The following is a 16,080-nucleotide window of genomic DNA, read 5'->3' on the forward strand; positions in this document are numbered from 1 at the left end:
TTGATGGAGAGGGCGAGGAGTATGTTGACTAGTGTTGGCCTTGAACAAAAGTTATAGGCTAAAAATGTAGCCACTACATGTTATCTAATTAACTGATCTCCTACTTTGGTACTAGTTAAAAAGGTACCCATGGAGGCAGGAAATAAAAGCTACTAAATTCACTCTAGAAGTTAATCTTTGATACATATGGAAGATGCAATTCAATTCTCTACCAATCTTGAAAGAGGTAAAGGGGGCATTATCATTTTGATAGTAGGCAAATGGGACCCAAGATTGTAGGCAATGGATCCTCCCCATGTAACAAAGTAGTGTGGATAGTTATGTATCTTTGTAACACTAGGATTGGTGTATGTTCCCTTTGTGCCTCCAACGATTACAAAGAAAGAATTGATTTATGGAAATGGTTTGCTAACCTCCTAGATATTCCCTGGCCTATGGGGGAGACTTTGACATGATTGAGCATCCAGAAGACAAACTTGGATGGTTGAACCTTGAATGGAAAAGTGGGGAGAAGTTTCATTGGGCTAGAATGAAAGATAAACTCAAACTATTCAATCCCCTTGAAGGCATGAAGGAGTATAAGGCTATATGGTATGCTTGATGTAACTTTCAGCAAGGGAGGAGGAGAATTTATTGTAGAATGGATAGGTTTTATGCTATTAAGGACCTTTTTTCTTTCAAACAAGATGGGAATGGTACCACTATCAAAGTGTGCCCTTTTACTCTCTTGGATCATTATCCAATTTTAGTTCAAATTTTTGTGATCTTCAATATTGTCCCTCAACCTAAGAGGGACAAGAACTTTATGCTTAAAGACCAATCTTTTGAAGGATCAAGATGTTAAGAATGTCATTTATGTGATTAGACAAATCAATAAATCGGATTCTCATTCCCCCTCAACCATTGATAAATGGAACCAGAATGTTAATAGTTGGAAATTTTTGTGTCAAACTATTGGAAAAAAGGAAGCTAAAGATGGTAGAAGGATTGAAAAAGAACTTGCAGATAACTTGTTAGCTCAAGAGGCCCAGGTCCAAAGTGTTGAGACATGGACTAGCTAGGACTCGAACCTAGGACCTTCCATACGCCACTGGAGTGCTCTACCACTGAGCTACTGGCCCCTCTTGGACCAGTCCATTGTCGATCCGTGTGTGGCTTATTTCCAACACCAACACCCCCCCTTAAGCCACACCTCTCGTGTGCTTTGGGCTCCTAGCTTGGCCTAGCTCTGATACCATGTTGAGACATGGACCAGCTACGACTCGAACCTAGGACCTTCCATACGCCGCTGGACTGCTCTACCAATAAGCTACTAGCCCCTCTTGGACCAGTCCATCGTCGGTCCGGGTGTGGCTTATTTCCAACACCAACACAAAATAATCTTGACAATATGGAATTGTCTCTTTCCTTATCCCAAAGCTGAGACATGTTGAGAAACATACATCACAAGAAAATACACGGGGGCAAAGTAAGCGTCAAGCTCAATTAGTTGTGGCAGGAGATAAAGACTCCAAATTCTTTTTTAATATGTTAAAATACAAGGAGTTCAAGGAAAGAATTGACAGAGTTCGAGATGAAGGAAAGGATTTGGTAGACAACAAGAATATCAAGACTGCATTCTTGCAATACTATCAGAATTTATTCTACTCAGAGGATTTCTCCGCTTCTAGCCTCTCTACCAAAGACAAACGCAGAGCCCTCATTCCTAAGAATATTTCAACAAAAGAGGTCGATATGCTCAAAAAACCTATTTCAATTGAGGAAATACATAAGGCTATTATCATTACCTTAACAATGATAATGCCCCTAATCCTTATGGGCTACCCATTGAATTTTACAAAGCTAAAGATTGGATTAGCACAAATTATGTTATAGATGTATAAGGATGCTCTAATAAAAGGAACATTAGGTACTTAGATCAACAAGGGGGTGATATAAGGACAAAAATCCCTTATTAAGAACTGGAGACCTATTACTTTACTTCATGTCTACTATAAGATTCTGGCTAAGATTAGTGTAATAGAATTGGTGGATATCTTACAATGTTTTGTTAGTAATACTCAAATTGGTTTCATTAAAGGGAGGTACATTCTAGAGAACATCATCACGAGTTGGGAAGCCATGAATTGGGCAAACTTAACTAACCAAAATGTTCCTATGTTCCTCATTGACTTTGAAAAGGCTTATGATTGAGTTGAGTGGATTTTACTTATCATGATGCTAGAGGCATATGGGTTCCCAAATAAATTCTGTCAAATGGTCCATGTGCTCTTTAAATATACCTTTGCTCAAGTGGAGGTTAACAACTCTCATACTCAACCCATCAACTAGAAATATTTATCAGACAAGGACGCCCTCTCACTCTTGTCTTGTTTGTTATTGTGGTGGATGTTATATTCTACCTAATTAGAGATTCCTCTAACTCCCCAAGGGTTAGGGGTATCACCCTACCTAACAAAAGTGAATCTTATCAACATCTAGTTTGTTGATGATACAACCTTTTTCTGAACCTTGATGAGGACAATATGGACTCTCTAATGATAAAGCTTAATTTATTTTGTGAAGCCTCTACGGAAAAAATCAATACATCCAAATCCACTCTCTTGGCTTGGAATGATACCCCCCGTCCTTTGTCTTAGTAAGTATGGATATCAGTGGGGTGACCCTTCTAAGAAAGTAAGATATTTGGGTATTCACTTCGATGTTAACCCATGACTGAAAGAGATGTGTATGTGGATTAAACGAAAATTGGAGTGCAAGTTGAACAAATGGAATAAACAATATTTATCACTAGTGGGCAAGATTCGAGTCTGTTAGAAAATCATTTCCTCTTACAGCTTATACTACGCATTTGTTTGGATGTTTAGTAATTAATAAATTAATGATATTTAGAAATCTACCAATAACTTTCTTTGGTGAGATGGAAGAGGCAACATGAAGTGGCACTTGGTTAAAAGGAACTATTGTTGTCTTAATAAAAAATTGGGTGGAATAGGATTGAAGGATCTCAAGATGCAAGAAATAGCATTAGCAGCTAAATGTATATTCATTGCTCTAGAAGGTGAGGAACCATGGAAGGTTCTTATTAGGAAGAACATTAATCTTGCCATACCAAAGCAAGACAAATCTTGGAAAATGCTCCCCTTTAGTGATCTAGTCACTGGTAATTTCCCAGTCTCCCCAATTGGATCCAAAGAGGGTTATATGGAATGCTTGGGAATTCATTACACATTGTTACTAATAATAGGATCATCAATAGTAATAATTTTGTTTATGGAGAGAGGTCTATTTGGTGGAATTTTCTCCATAAGGATAAACTTATTTCTCTCATCCAGGCTGCTCTACTAAGAGTTGGTCCTAAAAAGGCATTTATTGTTTTCATGACATCATTACTAATAGTGATTTGATTTCTTGGTTTGATCTTAGTCAAAAATATCAGTTGTCACCTTCTAATTGGAGGACTTATACTATGATGAGGGAGGCATGTCTCGGCTTTGATCTCCCCAAGCCATGTGAGGTGATTTTAGACAGGTTCATATCATACACATGGGTGGATGGATATCCGCATATGAATACCCAAGCAAAAATGGTTTATGATACATTATCTTCAAAATCTGATCTGATTGTGCATATTAAATCTATTTGGCATTTGAATCGCAACAGTTTTGATTGTTAAAAGGATTTCACCCAACTTTGGGATAGTCATATCTCACCTTAAAAGAAAGGCTTCAAGTGGTTGTTTAACTTGCATAGGCTTCATATTAAGAATAATCAAAATGATATTGATGTACATAATATTTGCAGGACTATGGAAACTACTATGCATATTTTCTTTGATTGCATTTTTGCTAAGGAAATTTAGAATATGTTTCGACTTTGCTAATCGTTTCACTCATCATGATATTGTTTGTGGTTAAATTACAAGCACTAAAAAAGATAGTAATCTTTTCTGGTCTTTGTTATCTTGTGAAATTCTTTGGACTATATGGAAATTTAGGAATGAGGAAAGGTACCAAAGAAAGGATAGGCTGCTTACTGAGTCTCTAAGGAGACTCATTTTTCATAATATTGATGTGCAGGTTTCCATAGTGATGAGGCTTGTAGTATAGAAGTTTTTTGAGATTCAAAGAAGATGGAAACGCAAGAGTCTTTCTATCTGATCTTTCTCATGGCTATACCTTGTCCAAATTTAGTGTGGAAAGGTACCCTATTGTCAACGCACTAGAGGCTTTTATGCACGAGATCGATATTAGGCCCAACTAGTAGAAGCCAGAGTAATCCCATGGAACATGTAGTGTTCCTCCTCGATTCATCTTTATATTTATGCATTGATAGACTTATTGTCTAGTACTTCCAATCACCAATAACCACAAAACAACATATACAATAATATACATTATAAATGATCAGGCAAGTCATCGAGAATCACGACGTCATATCATGCTCGCAATGAGTGATATGACATCGTCTCTATCACAAATATAGTAGTAAGATAGTTACAAACAACATAGCATCATCTCATCACATATAATCATAGAGGGGTTAATATAATCGTGATACCATCATAATCCCATAGCAATATGATCCATCAAGAATAGTAAGCGCATATAGGTCATCGGATGTAAATCCATCATCATAATAGTCAAAGATAGATATCTTCATCCAAATAAGTCATCATATATCAAATGTCCATATGAAATGTCTAGCATCATCAATAAGTATCTAAGATATAGATAAAGTCATAAGTACCAATCAAAGCATCACCTAAGAGTCTAATCGACTCCACTTGGTCTCACAGGTCTAAGCGTGTCTTTATCCCAATGGCAAGTTGATTGGAGATGACATGAGTTCCCTCTACACACTCTAGGCTTAAATTGGCATCCTTGTCAGTTAGTGTCATGGCATGAGACGGTAGTTAGAGTCTTGTGGAATGATGTTCGACCCAATGTTTGGTTGTCTTGTAGTTGTGTGAGTATTCGATTATTGAATTAATTAATAATTGGTTAATAGTTTATTAATGTTTAAATTAATTTAATGTATAGTTTTGATATTTAATTATTATTGAATAATTTATTTTTGTGGATTAATATTATTTTAATTAAGCTTTGATTTATTAATTCTATGTTTATTTGAGATATTTATTATTTATTATTTATTTATTTTATTAATTGAGCCTATTGGATTTGCTATTCATATAGTTGAGGCTTTAATATTAATCTGGGTATTTGTTTATATACCCTTGGTTTTCTCATTATTGGGCTTTTATATTTAATTGTGTCCATGGTTTACTTTATTATTGGTTGTTTATTATTATTTCCCTTTTTACCTATTGAGTTAATTAAATATTGTATGTTTTACCTACCCTATTTTTCTATTAGCTGAGATATTGGGGTAAGTTATTTAAATAATATTTTATATATTTTACTTTGGTTCTTGAGAGGGTTGGTATGAAATATACTTTTTATGGAGTTTTATGATTGGTCGACATGTTTCTATAGTTTTTGAGTAATCTTCTATATATTTAGTTTTATGTGTTTTTGCCCGAGTTGGCTTTGGATTTTATTGTGAGCTTGGATTGGAATTGTGTTACGCATCTTCAGATTTTCTTTGGCTCTCCATAGCTTCGAAGATTCAAGTCGGAGGTTTATCTCTTTGTTATTTGCATTTTAGTTTTACAATGTTGTCTCCTTTGTGCCTGGTAAAGATTGTCTTCGGGCTGGGATTATATAATTGCAAGATTATTTATATAGTTAAGGGAGAATTTTCATTGGGGAAATTATTGATGCGGTGATGCATTCTGGAAATTGTCGTGGAAGATTTTGTATGCTTTTCCTATGCAATGTCGCGCTTGAATCTATACATTGTGTATTTGAGGTTGTTTTTGCATTCTGGTTGGGTCCTTTGATTGTATATACCATTGTGTTCCTATTTGAGTTGTTTTCAATAAGTTTGGTGGTCTTATCAATTTATTGGACTTGATCGTAAACTTGTATCTCTATTTTCTAAGTTTTGGGTCTTGTGCACTAATTTTCTTATCGGATGCGCTAATTCTCTACAAGCGCTAATCTAATTATCTTATGCACTATTAATATTGATGAATGCGCTATTACTCTGTATCTATGCATTGTCGTTTTGTCTGAATGCGTTGTTCTGAAGAGCGCAGGAGTTGGTCTATGTGTTATATGCGTTATCCAACTTGTTATAGGCGCTATACTTCGGAGTATATGAGCCATTTCTTAGGGTTAAAGCACTCCAGAAAGGCATAAAAGCGCTAAATTGTTTCTCATATGCGCTATTATGTTATTCAAGGGTGTTGTTTCGTTTATCAAATGTGCTACTCTGTTAAATGTATGCATCAGTCTGGTTATTTTGGAATTGTCTTAATTTGGGCTTTCTCGTTAGATTCTTGGGTTTTTAGTTTGATCTGTTGACTGTCCAAAGGTTGTACTTGTGTTTTTTGAATGCTCTATGGTGATCTAGAGCAGTGATTTTGGCTTATGATGCCTTATTTGCGCTGATATGTGACTTATGTTGTTTATGTAGTTGTGATATGGTATTGTTATGCGTTTATGGACACTCTTAGTGTGATTGGAATCTTGGTTATCCGGATTATGCTTTGTGAGCCCTTTTGATATTGTATATGTGATGTTACCCTAAGGCCTAGGAGCATGATTAGGGAGAGTGGGCTTCCATGAGTAGGCCAAGATCGTGAGGAATGGACAATTTGGATTCCTAGTGGTAGGAGTCAGGTCTAGATCTTTGGATAGCTCATTGGTAGTTTAATGTCGTTAATCAAGTGACAACATAATAATCAATCCTAGGTGGGTTGGGAAGCAGTAACTCATCTTAATAAGATAATAATCGATGTTGTGGTACCCCTCTCATGGCTTAGAGTTCTTGTATAAACTCAAGATGATGTACGGGAAGATTTGGTAAACGGATAAACCGAACTCGCTTGATTTCCTCAAAGGTTGAGACCGTTCCACGTGTGTATCACGGATGCCAGAACTGAGTTCTAGGATATCCTCATTGGTGATAGCATGTGATGATACTCTTCCCTACATGTTGATCCTAGTTCGTCATGCCTTTATTGTTGGATAGCCTCTAGATGGTTTTATGTTTTGTGGTTTTGGCTTAGCCATGAGATGTGTTTGGGATGATTGTTATGAGATGCCTTTCAGTTGTGATGTTGGAGTGTTGAGGTCTCCTTGGTTGTTAGGTGTCAACCTAGGTCTAGAGTGTTTGTGGGACCTTATGCCATCTCCTAGCATGGGGGGTGATTCCTTTGGTTCCACATGGTCGGGTAGCTTGATGTCTTCTTCCATTGGGATGCTCTTCATTGGTTGCTCTTGTGTGTGGATGTGGATTCTTATTGCTTCAGCTTATGGATGGATATTTTAGCAGATTGATGTATATGATTCACATGGCATATGTATTCATAGAATTCATGATGAATTTGCATTTATAGTTGAGAGCTATGTTACTCGATTTAAAATGAATAATATATATGTAATGAAAAAAGATGTATTAGGCCTTGATCACAATACTTGTAGGAGAACATAATGTTGTATCTTGTTGTATGTTGGATATTCTTGTTAATGGGAATAATGTAATTGGATCTATTGATGTGCATTTATATTATGGTTAGAAATCGAATAGTAATGTGGTGGATAATATGGGAATTGGATTAATGATGATGTTGGATTGGGGTATTAGGAACATTTGAATTGGTGCTCTTAAAATGTATTTAGAAAGGGAAATAATGGTATTTGCATTATAAAATAATGAAATCATGATAGTTAGAGTGGTGAAGAACCTTATGTGGGCATGAAAAGAAAAATGTTAGTTGAGTTAGATTGCATTGCATTATGGTAATAATTATGATGTTATGCTTATTTAGATATGTTCTTGAGGATGTTGTAAGTAATGGCATTAAGATACCCTGGGGAAAGATGATTGTACAGTTGTATTTATTTTTGCTTGTGTATAGCGCTTAAAAGTTTATGTTCATGATGGACATATGTATATCTTGTGATAGTTGCCAAATGCATGAGTATTAATTGATACGTGTTGTATTAGATGTTGTTTAAAATAAAAATCTCTATTTGCAAGATTAAATGGGAAATTTCTCTAGGGTATTTTGGTGGGCATTACAAAAGAAGATTGTCGTTTGGATGGAAGGCCCTCTAGAATGGACCTCTTGGATTGAGCATTGAAGTCTATTTTATATCATGTGTATCATGTATAGCATATTTTAGTTTATAGGCTATAATGTATATCAAGTTTTGACTAATGGTATATTTTTTTATTTTTTTTTGTTAGTCCAGGGTATCCCCTCGACTCAGCCCAGCAACACAAGTTTCCCATTATGGGGCAAGTTGGGGCGAGACTAGCCCCTGGAGATGTACCAAGCCGCCCATAAGCCAAGTCCATCAGGTGAGTCCAAGCCTCAAAGTTAAACCCAAGACCAAAGGGGAGCAAACCCACTGTCCAAGCCAACTCTACAACCGATTGTACATTGTATCAAATGTATAGGCCCAATTTTGTGGTTGCAGGATGAAATTATATGAGTCAATCTCGTGAAGTGTTGGATATCTTTTTGTAGCACTTAAGGGAGGACCAATAATCAAACCATTTTCTAAACGATGTATTTGATCTTTTCCACTATATTTAATACAAAAAAAATGTTGAAAACTACACTGGTAGAAAAATTAAGTGTTTGAGGATTAACAATGGCAGTGAGTTTTGTTCGACAGAATTTAGAGAAAAATGAAAGAATCATGGGATTGAGAGATACAAGCCAACTCCATACACCCACAAAAAATGGAGTTGTAGAGAGGATGAACAAAATATTGATGGAGAGGGCAAGGAGTATGTTGAGTGGTGTTGGCCTTGAACAAAAGATCTAGGATGAAGTTGTATCCACTACATGTTATCTAATTAATAGATCCCTACTTTGGTACTAGTTAAAAAAAAAACCATGGAGGCATGGTCTAGTAAGAAGCCCTTGATGAGACAGTCTTTGGTTGTAAGGCATATGTACATGTGTCAAGTGAGAAAATACCAAAATTGGATAACCATGTGGTTAGGTGTATCTTAATCGACTATGGTGTCATGTGAAAGGTTACAAGATTTGGGATCTAGTTGCAGAGAAGGTGCTCTATAGTAGAAGTTTTTTCTTGGTGTTGAAATCTTCCACAATTGATTTACAACCAAAGAAGGAAGAAAAGAAAAAAAGTAGTTTAGGTACAAACCTACTTGGTGATAAAGAAATTCTAAACAAATGAAAGAACCTCAACCTCGGTAATTAAGGAGGTATACTCGTGATAGGTGGAAACTTGAAAGATATGGTTATTTCACCAAAATGGTTTAGATATTTATTGTTGGATTTTAGTTGCATAATTGCTTTGATTGCTAACTCTAATGAGCCTAGGACTATTAAAGAGGCTACGGGTATTCATGATGCAAATTCTTATATGAAAATCATGAATGAGGAGATGGTTGCATTGAAGAAGAATGCTACATGCGATCTAGTACCTTTGACTAAAGGATGTAAACCCATTAGATGTAAATGGGTGTTCAAAGAAACTAAGTCCAAATGGAAGTGTTGAGAAACATAAAGTGCAGTTTGCCATGAAGGGGTATTCTCAAGTGGATGGAATTAATTATGGTGAAATATTCTCCTATAGTTAAGTTGACATCCATTTGATTCCTATTATCACTTGTAGCTTATGACTTGGAAGTCAAGCAAATGGATGTGAAGATAAAGTTCCTTCATGGTTATTTGGAGAAGCAAATTTATATGTCATAGCCAGAGCATTTTGTTAAAAAAGGTAAAGAGAATCTTGTTTGTAAGTTGAAGAAATCTTTGTATAGTTTAAAACAATCTCCTAGAATGTAGTATAAAAATTTTGACATCATATTTGCCCAAATTATGAAATCTAAATCTGACCATAATGTATATTATAAATCTAAAAATGGTCACATTTTTATTAGATCCTTGAATGTGGATGATATGTTGTTTATTGGGAATGGTGAAAGAATGATTTTATATTTGATGTCTTAGTTAGTAGCATAGTTTGAGATGAAATATCTAGGTGTAGCGAGATATATTCTTGGGATTGAGATCTTCAGAGACAGACCTAGCAGAAAATCTTTGGATGAGCCAAAGTAAATATGTTAATTTTGTGTTTGAGAAATTTAGCATGACAACTTGTAGACAATTAGTTGTTGCAATGTAAAAGGAGACAAATATTTCTATGGAGTGTCCAAAATCTCCTACATTGGGGACATGTCCACATTACCCTATGAGAGATTTGTTAGTAGCTTAATGTGTGATATATTTGGTACTAGCCCAGACATTTCCAAGCAATGGGAGTCCTTAGTTGGTTTATGGCTAATCTTGGAAGTGTGGATTGGCATGCAGTTAACAGAGAGTTCAGGTACTTGAGGGCAACTTTTGAGTATTTCTTGTGTTTTCATGGTTATCCTATTGGATCTCGACATTCAGTTTGTATTTGTGGATATGTATATTCAAATTGGGCAGGTAAAATTGATGGTAGAAGATCCAGCAATGGATATGTTTTCATGATTTTTGGTGGCGATGTCAGTTGGAGGAGTAAGCAATAGGCTACAATCCTTTTGTCCACAATAGAACTAGAGTACATGGTAGCTACTCATGCTTATAAGGAAGAAATTTGGCTTAAGATATTGTGTTCATATATTGGTTTTGAAGCAAAACAAATTACTATTTATTGTGATAGCCAAAGAACTATTTGTTTAGCAAAGAATTCTACTTTACATGCTAGAACAAAGCATATTGATGTATAGTTTCATTTTTTCATGCTATGGTGGAATATGGAAAGGTGAAGTTGGAAAATACTTTGATGAATGTTGTAGATGCACTAATGAAGCCAATGAGCACTAAGAAGTTCAAATGGTGTGTCAATTACATGGGCCTTGTGGCTTTTAGTAGATGATAGAATGTGACTCTTGATGGAAAGATGCTTCGGTCGATCACTTAACTATCAAGGCTTCTGATTCTAATGACTCCTCACAGGAGTATGATGACTCCTCCTGGGTTGAGTTGTGCCCCTTATTGTTGTTCAGGACCCTGTTGGCCCTCTCATTGCTACTGACATGACCTTCACTGGCCTTGAAGCTCCTCCACCTACTCCTTCAATTCTACAGCAGTGATCTACTCGCGATAAATCTTCTCTTGTTGTGGTTCTACAGGAGCGATCTACTCCTGGTGATTCTTCTCCTATTGTGGTTTTGTAGCAATAGTCTACTCTTGTTGCAAACAGTGTCTCTATGGGGATTTGCTTGCTTGATCATTCTCTTGATATTCCTATTATCACCTAGATTTGCACCTTGCTAAGTAAACTCAGCAATCTAGTGATACATGGGAACATTCTAAGTTTGTGGGTAACTTGTAGTGAGAATGAACCTCCAGAGAAGATCGGCTTCCTCTTGATACTTTACCTTAAAACTACTTAAAACTGATTTTTTGCAAAGGAAAGGGTAAGAAGGAGAACATGAAACTGAAATCTAATCCCTAAGGTGATGCACCAAAATGACTTTTGTTGACTTACACAACTGAAACACAGTTTGAATAGCAACAAAACTTATTCATGCATAACTTCAATCCTAGCAAGAAAACACAACTTGAGACTGCTTTAATCACCTACACAACCTATAACCTGCAACATATGTGAATTTATGCATAAAGGTGTTACTTAATGAGATACAATAACAAGGAAGAAAGCAAACTTCACAAGAAATTGCATCAATCATTCAACACGCAATATACCAAATTATAAGAAGGCATCACTAACTTTATTGCTCTCAAAAGGTGTACAATGTTGTATTAATCTCTGAGCATGAGTTACAAACTCTTCACTTCTGCAAAAGGAATCCTCAAAATTACAAGTTACATGAAGTGAAAAAATAGTAAGAACTGACTTAAAAAATGAAGGTTGAGTCATACTTATGCTTCTTCCAAGCAGTTACAAGAAAATAGGAATTCCAACCTCCTTGGTCGAATGCAACTAAAAATATGATCATTAATTTATAATACACAATGTATAAAACATCATATTTGTACCAGTTTTTTAATAAAAAGATGATTATATAAGATGTCACCTAGATGCGTATAAAGTAGGTTACGAGAAGATTATTACATGGATGATATGCATGCTAAACTAAGCTAAGTTTTTCAATAAAAATTAAAGTATATATTAAGAAAAATACAACTTGAATGCATTACCTTGAGATTATTACATTGGATTATATATATATAAACCATTACAAGAGAAAGCAGACTAGTAAATTTTCATTACGAAAGGTAGCACCCAAAGAATGTAAATGGACTATACAAATTAGCACAAAACAATAAAGTAGCTTAACAACCTCAAAAAAAATGTGTTAAAACATTCATTGAAAATCAAGAAGCAAAATGATTAACATAAGAGCCAAGATAGCCACGTTGCTATGTGTAGGAGGTTGCTCAATAGCAGATTATGTGTTTGAGAATTCTTGTTTATTGACTCTCCCAAAGCCCTTTACGTTCCATGTTATAGTATTAATTTAGATTATGCTTTACAGGGAAGTAGTTTTAACCTGCTTTTTGTACAGATTCTATGCAATGTTTGGTATACACTAAAGTTGTAAGTTGGTATTATTTTGTATTCTTTGGACTGAATGCTCATATGCTTGTGTTGAAAGTCCTCGAGAAGAAAGCTTAAAGCTTCAAATCCATTTTTTGTGGCTCTTTATAAATTTGGCGTGTTCAGCTGTTATGCTATCTATTTTAAGTTTTAACGTTCCCATTAAATTCACTTTCCTACACATTCACTTTCATCAATAGCTACAAACTCTTGCAACAGTTAAGTATTTACATGGTGAACTCGTTAGCCATTAACTTGAAAGATACATATTCACGTATGTTTAAGGGACCAATAACTGTTGCAGCTCTGATATTAGTATTGTTTGTAAACTCTTTAATCTTATGCACTTATGGAAGATATAAAGGGGATAACAAATATTTAATAATTTTGCATTTGTGAGCAGACTTTATTACGGATTTGTTGGCTTGGAACAAAATCTACTGGAAAATTATTTTTAAAAATTGACTTTTTTGGTAGGCAACAGATGAGTCCGAATCGTATGCCTTGTTACTTCTGATTGATGCTTGTTCGTTGAATGGGTTACAAAGATTGTAGAAATGAGTGTAGGAAAGTCTGGAATTAAAGATAGTAGCAGCAAAAAGATCCATATTTTTTAATAAGGGTGAAATGAGTCCCCATGCAGCTGCTTGGGTAGATCCACAGTTGAACAGTTGAATAATTTCCCCCCAAATTATTCAACAGGGGTTTGGGGGCAACGCCCCCAAGATGGGGTCAAGGGGCAGCGCCCCTGGCGCGCTCCCTGTCGCGGTACAGGGCGGGGTTGAAGGGCAGCGCCCCCACGGGGGTTTAATTGATTTCGGGCAAATAATTTGGGGCCCACATTAGGAAAAAAATTAATTTAAAAATAAGACATTTTATTAATGTTTTTAACTAACCCCAGCCGTGGGGGACGTCCAACCATCCTCGGGACGGATTGGGGACGTCCCAGCCATTTCCCCCCGTCCCCCCGTTCCTGGGACGTCCCCAACAAATTTCCACATTTTGGGGATGGGGGGAAACGTCCCCGAGACTGGGACAGGGGTTTTCAGACTGGGGACGCGTCCCCAGGTTACATAGATAATTCTACATCAGATAAAAAATGTAGTTATTCACTTGGACAACAAAAACCCTCATCACTATTCATGCCTTTTCGCCAACGTGTAGCCCATCGAGGTATTGTGGAAAACTCCACAACAAATGGGCCATGAGTTTATAAAGATGCACAACCACCACCACCATACAAGCCTTGTCCTCAAACAGCTACGTTGTTACAGAGAAGCAATGCCCCCAAGCATTTCTTGATGGGCCTGAGCAGTGATGCAGTTGCAGCAGGTCTTGTGGGAAGTACAAAGACAAATGAATCAAAACCCTTTAATTACATTTGTAAAGACCAGACTTTCGGTATTAAACATGAAGTAAAATTAACTATGGATACCAAAAGACATAAGTAATCTCATATAGAAGATGCACTTGTAGAATTAAGAGGGATGAATAACCAGTGAAGACTAGTAAAGGATTTTAAGGTACAAGGATTTTCTGGATTATACTTAAAATGGAGGGTTATCCACAATGTCAAGCTGATTTCCCAAATTCTGCCTCTAACAGACCTACGAGAAAGTCTTGTTAGTAACGTTGAAGGCTCTTTTACAATCTCAATTTGCAGCAGAACCTTCTTCCAACATAAACTTAATGTGTTATGTTTGAAAAACTGTCTTATCTCAAAAATTACATGTTGATCTTCCTCAATACAAAAGAATTTATGTCTTTTGCCAAATGCAAAGCATGTTTTAAATTCATCAATTTCCTCAACTTAATGTGATCCAAATGATCAAATAGAAGAAAATGTTCTAGCCACCAGGCTATGTATTCATGAAAATTGTAGCTAGAAATTTAACCCCTTGATTCTTAACCTCATGGACTTCCTTGTAAGGCATGGGTTCTGTATAAAGAAATAGCTTTTTAAATATTTCTCTTCCCCATAATTTCCCTCCCTTTCCTTCTCATCCAATCATATTGTCAGGTATTCTTGCATGTGTTTACAATGGCTTGAAAACAAGCATTGGCTTAAACTTGCTTCTCATGCTCTATGAGGAGACTCCAAAAAGTTGGAAGAAAGATAAGAATTCAAAAAAATCAACCCCACAAGAGGGAAATAATTAAGTTGAGAGCAAAAAAAGAGTTCCACAGCCAAGCAAACAACGTTGTAATCCCAAGATAATGTCAACTGCTAGAAAGTACTTGTGCCAGCTTAGGACAAGCTGACTTACTTAAGGATTGGATTCCATCTACACAATCACAATCATAATTATATTTCCATTCACGTATATCAAGTTGACTTACTGTTCCACAAGCTAATTACCTAGTTCCCAAGCATTTAATTCTCTACACTGATTTACACACTTTATCATTCCCATCTGTCATGTTCTTTGATCTAAATTAATTGCAACTGGTTTGTCTTAATCTATTTAATTGGCCTAAGTTAAGATTTAGGGAAACAGCCATTTTCCTTGTAATGTCCTCTTCCTTTTGATTCAGGGTTTAGGATTAGCTCAACAATTATGAAATCACAGAACTACTTTTTACTATTTTTTTCTCAAACACAAAAACTGATGTTTGCAATAGGTATAAAGCTAAAATATTACCATTAACTGATAAACATCATAACATGGTATAAAACAGTTCTTAATTGCTTACATAATGTTCACCATACAGCTCATTGATGACCAGCAGCCATTTGAAAGAGGTGTAGGTGTCAACTGTTTGGAAGTTATGCCACAATAGATACCAACTGAGTATAAGACGGACGTCCTGGAACAGTTCAGAACAGCACCCCTATTTAGACCTGGTAACCAGCTTAGAAGAATGCTGATAAGGTGAGTAATGTCACTGATTCCACTGGATCCCACTGGAAACTGGGGTGCAACCTCTACAAACCACAAATCTGCAGCAAACCTGGGCAATCAGTCTTCCAATCCTTGGTTCCCAAGCCCATATAATGATGAGTCCCAAGTCTGCAGCTCCCTAAAATAGCGATCAAACCTTCTGTTTCCAAGCACAGCCTTTAGAATCACCTCTAAAGTTTGATAGATCCCTTCTCTTATGGCACTTGGAATAACCTGGGAACCCTAGCAATGGTGACCAGAGAGAATCGGATAGGTTACAAGAATTAAACTTGCAGGCAGAAAAATGCACTAGGGCAGCAAGAATTGACAAGCTAAGTCCAAAGGTTTTCATCTTGAACTTGAGGTCTGATACAGTTTGCATCTTGTTGTGACCTAATTCACACATCGCCCCAACGCAAATGGGGACCCCCTGTTTTCCGCTTTTTAGGGTTTTCTCCTAGCTCTGCAGTTTCGTAAATCCATTTTCTAAGGGAGTTTTGAGTTTGAGTTTTTGAGGTCATCCCGAGCCA

This window comes from Cryptomeria japonica, chromosome 10 (genome assembly GCF_030272615.1).
Source record: "Cryptomeria japonica chromosome 10, Sugi_1.0, whole genome shotgun sequence".
In the NCBI taxonomy this organism is placed as follows: Eukaryota; Viridiplantae; Streptophyta; class Pinopsida; order Cupressales; family Cupressaceae; genus Cryptomeria; species Cryptomeria japonica.